At 41.9% G+C, this 6,815-nt stretch overlaps 1 non-coding gene across 1 annotated transcript; it reads right to left on the bottom strand.

Annotated features, from left to right (window-relative positions):
* Positions 1 to 3,366: 3,366 nt before the first annotated feature.
* LOC120087382 (small nucleolar RNA R71) lies at positions 3,367 to 3,473 on the bottom strand. The gene has a single exon (XR_005484519.1). It is a non-coding gene; the product is annotated as a small nucleolar RNA R71 (small nucleolar RNA).
* Between the last annotated feature and the right edge of the window lie 3,342 nt (positions 3,474 to 6,815).

Here is a 6,815-nt window from a genome sequence, read left to right as displayed (position 1 = left end):
CAGAGGTTTCTCGCCCATCTTTAGCATTTAAGGTTAGGTCACATCAACCTTAATAGAAATGAGAAGTTGATGCAATGTGGACTTCTAAAAAGTTTAAAAGAAAACTCTTTGCCAGTATGTGAATCGTGCCTTAAAGGCAATATGACCAAACGACCTTTTACTGGAAAAGGTTATAGAGCCAAGGAAACCTTGGAGCTTATATATTCAGACCTCTGTGGTTCGATGAGTGTTAAAGCTCGAGATGGGTATGAATATTTCATCTCTTTCATAGATGATTATTCAAGATATGGGTATCTATACCTAATGCAACGTAAGTCTAACACTCTTGAAAAGTTCAAAGAGTATAAGGCTGAAGTTGAAAACTTGTTAGGTAAGAAGATAAAAACACTACGATCTGATCGTGGTGGAGAGTATATGGACTTAGAATTCCATAACTATATGATAAAACATGGAATCACGTCCCAACTCTCGACCCCAGGTACACCTCAGCAAAATGGTGTATCAAAAAGGAGAAACATAACCCTGTTAGACATGGTTCAATCTATGATGAGTTATGCTCATCTTCCAGACTCGTTTTGGAGATTTGCAGTGGAGACTGCATGTTATATTTTAAACAACGTTCCCTTGAAAAGTGTTTCTAAAACACCTTTTGAGATGTGGAGAGGCCGTAAAGGTAGTTTATGTCACTTCAGATTTGGGGATGCCCGTCCCATGTGCTTGTGGCTAACTCTAAAAAGTTGGAACTAAGTTCGAAATTTTGCCGCTTTGTAGGCTACCCCAAGGAAACGAGGGGTGGATACTTCTATGATCTAAGTGAGAATAAGGTGTTTGTGTTAGACAAATGTTATCTTCTTAGAAGAAGACCACATCAGGGATCATAAGCCACGAAGCAAGCATGTTTTACATGAGATTTCTAGTGAGACTACTAAGAGTTCAACAAGAGTTGTTGAACAGACTAATAGATCAATAAGAGTTGTTGATGTCGGTTCATTTAGTCAACCATCTCAAGAGTTGAGCCCGCCTCGACGTAGAGAGAGGGTTGCGAACCCACTAGAATGCTACATGGGTTTGATTGAAGCCCAAAACATCATGTCTGATTATGGAGCTGAGGATCCATTGTCTTATAAGCAAGTGATAACGGGCAGAAATGCACGTTATCATAGTACTAAGTTCTTAAACAATGTTGGATTGCGTTGATAGAATATGTTAAAATTGCATCCATTAAGCATAAACTCTACAATATTGCGGTTGCATGCGTCCAACGCATTAGGGAATATGATTTCTATATTTTTTGTGTAGAATAATGCGTTAACGCAATGCAAAGAATGTGATCATAGAAAATGCATCGGTCGAGAGTAACTTCACCGCAAGACTTTGCATTGATCCTGCTCGCAAATATCCACCCAAGAAGATCACCGCAACATGGTGAACACATTCGGACGAAAGGACAATTAAGATCGATGGGATAGAAAGCTGACAGCAGTCTGATCCAAATTAAGTTGACAGCCGATAACGATCACAAAGTACATCCAGCTATATCGATGACGACTATCCAGCGCATCAGTCAGGAATTAAGGCTGTCACATCTGTACAACCAAGAGAGAGAAGTCGCCTTTCACCTTTGATGCCCTATAAATACCAAGTGCATTCTTCAGAGAAGGGGTTAAACAGTCGATTACTTCATCACTTTACAAGTTCACACCTCTGTTCATACTTTTCTTTTCCATTTCATTTCACGACAGAGCTAGAGAAGAGTGGTAACGTCGGAGATCGTCCAAGGCAGCTCGAGAGAGGACCTTGGGGTGTAAGAGCAAAGAGCGGGTTGACTCTCACGAAAGTGAGAATATCTTTAGAGCACGAGTAGAATAGTGTAACACCTGGTGACAAAAAATTGCTTCAGTCTCTTTACTATACTTGCATTATTATTCTATACTTCATCTTTTATCTATTCAATGGAAGTTATATTTCTACATCTGCTCACTCTCTTAATACGCATGAGTAGCTAAACTAGTTGAATGGGTTGAGAGGAACCAAGCTAACATGATGTAGGAAGTTCATTGCTTGCGATTGTCTTGTTTTATGCTGTGCGAAACATCCCTTTGGAGTTGCTCGAGAGAGAATATAAAGAAAGAACCTAATTTCTCGAGAAAGCTAGGTTAGACTCTGACTTGAAAGAGCAAGATTAGGCCTGCATAAACGAGAAATAGGGACTTAGAGATAAGCTCTGTTTGTCAACTTGCATCGCATGCATCCTAGGAATAAGAATGATATTATGCGGTCGTATATTTGTGTGAATGTCATATTGTCATCGCATAAATAGGAATAGAGGTTTATGTGTAATCCCTGTAGAATTATCGCATATTTGTTGTATGCGTTCTAGCCTTAGAAGCCGTGGCATTCATGCCGAGAGGTGGTTTACTATTGTATGCATGTTGCATGATCGCAAGGCATGGACGTAACCTAGGGAGTGTTAGCCGAAACCCTTCTCAACCCTTCTCAACCCGTTCACCGCATATTCATCGTATTTCTCGTTGCCAACTCTTTTCAAACTCTGCCGCATTTATTATTATTTTCATTAATGCAACAACAATCCAACCACCTTATTTATTTTACTGGTTACCGCAGAGTTTTCATAAGAAAATTATCAACGCAAACTATTTTCACAAGTCCCTGTGATCAACCCTGGACTTACCAGGAAACTCAGAGGAATTTACACTTGGATTCCGCTGGGGAAACTTGAGTGCACAACGCTATCCATCAACACATATCATCCATATTTCACACTTAATAAAATAACGCATCAAGTTTTTGGCGCCGTTGCCGGGGATTTCGGCAAAATAGTTGTTAACGGTAATTCTTTTGAATTCTTTGCAGAACTTTCAATCTCTAGCGAACTACGACCCGGAGATTGAGAGAACATTTCGAAGGAGACTAAGGAACCGCCAACAGCAACCACAATCCGATAAAGAAGAGATGGTGGAGTAGCCTAGGAATGAAGCACCAAACAACAACAATGTCATTGCAAATCCAATTTTGTTGGCCAACGATCGCAATAGGCCTATTAGGGACTATGCATCGCCAAACCTCTATGATTTCTCTCCGAGAATCATGAGGCCTGCCTTAAACGGAAGTAGATTTGAAATGAAACTGGTGATGCTGCAGATGATCCAGGCTGCAGGTCAATTCAGAGGAAGGCATGGCGAGGATCCGCACGCCCATCTTCGAAGTTTTATTGAAATCTACAATACTTTTGTGCTCCTGAATATCTTTACTGAGAAGGTTCGACTAACGTTTATGAAGATCACTTCTTGGGAGCAGGTGGTGAAGAAGTTTATGAAGAAGTATTTCCCACCTACAGAGAACGCGAGACAAAGAAAGCTTATTACTAATTTTGAACAAGACATGGAAGAATCGCTCAGCGATGCTTGGGCGAGGTTTAAAAGGTTAGTCCGAGATTGTCCACATAATAGGTTGCTCCCCTTCAGATGGAAATTTTCTACCATGGTTTGAATCCTGCTTCACAGACCGCTGCCAATGCGGCAGCAGCTGGTGGTCTGCTTGACAAGACTTATGATGAGGCGAAGAATATCCTGGATTGCATCTCCAAGAATCATGAAGACTGGAGGGAGAGTGACCAGAGATTAAGACTCAAAGATTCTGATGCAAATAACGGTGCTATTGTTTCATTGCAAAACCAAATTACCACAATGATGAATTTGATTCAAGGAATGATGATCAACAGCCCAACACCTAGGTGGGCAAATCAACGCAATAAGTCAAAACACCGTAAGGTGTACGACTTGCAGTGATGGGCATGCGAGGAGGATTGTCCACAAAACCCACAGTCTGTATATTTTGTAAAGAACAACCCCTTTTCCAACACCTACAACCCCGAGTGGAAAAACCACCCAAACTTTGCTTGGAAGAATCCACAACAAAACTTTCAATTTGTGGTACAAAAAGAATGGCCACCAGGGTTCTTTCAACGCAGCAATGGTCAACAGAGCAACCAAGCAAGTAGTTCACAACAACCACCGCAATCTTCTTCCCTAGAAGGCCTATTGAAGCAATATATAGAGAAAAATGAGACAGTGCTTCAAAGTCAGGCTACGTCCATCGCAACCTTGAATTGCAAATGGGCCAGATTGTAAATGAGCTCAAAACTAGACTACAAGGGGCGCTACCAAGTTCAACTGAGCTTCCACGCAACCCAGGGGGTTCAGGTAAGAAGCAATGTCAGGTTGTGACATTGCGCAGTGGAAAGACGGTGGAGGGAGAAAAGAAGGATCAGAACAGATCAACCTCCATCGCAGCTGAACTTGCGATTGCGACAACGTAAGAAGGAGAAAAAGAAAATGAAGCAGTAGAACCTGAGGTTGCGTCAATCTCAAAGTCAAATGAAACAGGAACCGTGAAAGTCCAGTTACCACTCTTCCCTTAGAAGCTAAAGAAGAAGAAAAATGAAGAGTTACAGTACCAACGCTTCCTATCTATGTTAAAGCAATTACATGTTAACACTCCTTTCAGTGAAGCAATTGAGGAAATGCCTGCCTATGCCAAGTTTCTAAAGGACATGATAACCAAGAAAAGAGGTGCTGGAAAATTTGCCACGGTGGTATTAACGCAAAGTTCCAAATCTATTATCCCACCGAAGATGAGAGATCCTGGGAGCTTCACTATTCCTTGCTTCATAGAAGGACTCTATATTGGGCAAGCCATGTGTGACTTGGGGGCCAACATAAATTTGATGTCATTGTCAATCTTTCGACAATTAAATGTGGGACAACTTGTGCCCACATTCGTGACTCTCCAACTGGCCGATAGGTCTCTGGTTCATTCAGAGGGTAAGGTGAAGGACATGCTAATCACAATTGATAAATTTATTTTGCCAGCTGACTTCATTATCCTGGATTATGAGGCCGATAAAGATGTGCCCATCATTTTGGGGCGACCTTTCCTATCAATAGGTCATGCACAAATTGATGTGCACAAGGGCAAGATCACTTTGGGCATAACGGACAGAAGCTCAAATTTAATATAATTTGTGCCATGAAACTTCCTGATGAGGAAGACCTGCAAGATTCGGAAGATGACTTGAATTTGATTGAAGAAGAAAAGTCTGATGAAGAGTATGAAGAAGAGGATGTTGACGCATCTGTAGCTTCTTGCAATGCGATCATAGCAAAAAGAAACAAAGAAGAAGGATCGATCGCAACGCAAGAAGAAGAGCCGAAGGAAGAAAGAAAAATAACGCAACCTTCTCTCGTGGAGCCACCAACCCTTGAACTAAAAACCCTATCAACACATCTGAAGTATGCATTTCTGGGGCAGAATGAGAAGCTGTCAGTAATAATTTCCTCTGCGCTCAACACAGATAAAGAGAATCCATTGATGATCATTCTCAAAAAGCATGTGCGAGCAATCGGCTGGACGCTCGCTGATATTAGAGGAATTAGCCCCGCGTACTGCATGCACCACATTCGTCTTGAGGACGACCACAAAGCAACCATTGAGAATCAACGCAGATTTAATCCTACGATGAAAGAGGTCGTCAAAAAGGAGATTATCAAGTGGCTGAATGCGGGCATTATCTATCCCATTTCAGATAGCACGTGGGTCAGCCCCGTGCAATGTGTGCCGAAGAATGGCGGAATGACAGTAGTCCTCAATGAGAACAATGAATTAATACCGCAGAGGACCATCACTGGATGGTGCATCTGTATGGACTACCGCAAATTTAATGCGACCACAAAGAAGGATCACTTCCCTTTGCCATTCATCGATCAAATGCTGGATAGATTGGCAGGGAATGATTTTTACTGTTTCTTGGATGGATACGCCGGGTACATCCAGATCATGATAGCTCCTGAAGACCAAGACAAGACCATATTCACCTACCCATATGGGACATTCTCTTTTCGCCGCATGCCATTCAGCCTCTGCAATGCGCCAAGCACGTTCCAGAGGTGCATGATGGAAATCTTTTTTAGATTATCTCGAGGACTCAGTAGAAATATTTATGGATGACTTCTCCGTTTATGGGAACACTTATGAAGTCTGTTTGGCCAATTTGGAGAAAATTCTGAAAAGATGTGAAGAGACAAACCTGGTGCTTAATTGGGAAAAATGTCACTTCATGGTGACAGAAGGTATAGTGTTGCGACATAAGGTCTCTCGAGAAGGGTTTGAGGTGGACAAAGCAAATATTGACGCAATTGAAAAGCTTCCACCTCCAACCAACGTGAAGGCAATACGAAGCTTTCTGGGGCATGCTGGATTCTACAGACGATTCGTTAAGAACTTTTCTAAGACAGCAAAACCATTGAGTGCGTTATTAGAGGCAGACATAAAGTTTGAATTTATACAACAATTGCCTCAACGCATTTCGAATTTTAAAGGATGCGTTGATTACCGCACACGTCTTAATTGCGCCGGATTGGACACTGCCATTCGAAATCATGTGCGACGCAAGCGGGTATGCGATGGGAGCTGCATTAGCGCAAAAGAAGAAAACAATTTTGCACCCCATCGCATATGCGAGTAAAACCCTGAACCCTGCGAAACTTAATTATACCACCACCGAAAAAGAGGTCCTGGCTGTGATCTTTCCATTGGAAAAATTCCAGGAATACTTGTTGGGAACCAAGGTACTCATTCATACTGATCACTCGGCAATCAAATATTTGATGACATCGAACCCCTTCTAATCCATTCATTTCTGCAAGCAGGGGGGATCCAGAGCTAAGCCCCCAGGACGCAAAGCCGAGGTTGATCAAATAGGTTCTCTTCCTTCAAGAATTTGATATCAAGATAAT

Source organism: Benincasa hispida, chromosome 9 (genome assembly GCF_027475165.1).
Source record: "Benincasa hispida cultivar pf3 chromosome 9, pf3_genome.v1.1, whole genome shotgun sequence".
Taxonomy (NCBI): Eukaryota; Viridiplantae; Streptophyta; class Magnoliopsida; order Cucurbitales; family Cucurbitaceae; genus Benincasa; species Benincasa hispida.
Note: the sequence above shows the minus strand (reverse complement) of the source record. Positions and strands in the feature narration are given on the sequence as shown.